Source organism: Zalophus californianus, chromosome 3 (assembly GCF_009762305.2).
Source record: "Zalophus californianus isolate mZalCal1 chromosome 3, mZalCal1.pri.v2, whole genome shotgun sequence".
NCBI lineage: Eukaryota > Metazoa > Chordata > Mammalia > Carnivora > Otariidae > Zalophus > Zalophus californianus.
In genome coordinates, this window is record NC_045597.1 from 168,103,686 (window position 1) to 168,104,689 (window position 1,004).

Consider the following 1,004-nt stretch of genomic DNA (forward strand, 5'->3'; position numbering starts at 1 on the left):
CCCTGAACCTAAGTCAGATGCTTACCAACTAAGGCACCCAGGCACCCCAGGAAACAGTATAGGATTTTTTTTAAATGTTATTAGTTAGAAAATTAAATGTTTGTGTGTGTTTACCATAATATTTTCTAGCCGTGTCGCCCCCCTAAAATATGCTGATGTTAAAATAATTATGATTTGATGCCACAAAGGCATTGTAGATCAAGGGCAAGTCCTTTCCTACGCAGGTCACCAAGTTTTTTTTGTGGCTGATTTCACTGTAACTTAACATAATTTTAATATTACCTTTCATTTGCATAATTCTAAATATGTTAATCAGGTGACTTTTCAATTCCAAGCTTGTATTGTAATTTGGTGTGTACACAGATAGCGTTTGTTTTTTTATCTTTATATTTCCCAAATGTATTGCCCAGTGCATTGACCAGATTGCCTAATCAATAAATGGTTTACAAATAAAAGATTGACAAGTAGTGTGTACCTTCACTGCAGATATTTTATTATCTTGGCTATAACACAATTTTTATTTTTCAATACATAGCAGTTGCATGTTCCTGCTTCCATAGAAACATAAGCTTATGGTTAGTGGGCCATGATAGTGAAAATACAAAGAATGTATCTCTTTCTCTGAAGCAGTAAATTTTGCCTCAATTCAGAAAGATAATGCCAAGTACCTGATATAAATTTGTAATATTTGACAGTCTACTAAGTTGTACTAATGCATATGAATCTGACCTATAAGATTTTTTGAAAATTTGAGGAAATCAGTTGCTTGTTATTTAATAATCTCATCTTCTTTTCTGACATTACATTATGAAAATTCCCCAGAAACCAGAAGTTACATTAATCATCTTGGTTAAATAGTATTTTTTAAGCAAATTAAATTCCCTTTTTGTTAGCTATTTAAACATTGTCAAATGCTATTGCTAAAGCACAAATGTTAACAGTTCTAAAAATATTTACTTACTTTATACTAATTTTGTTCTATAATTCTAAATTATTATATTTAG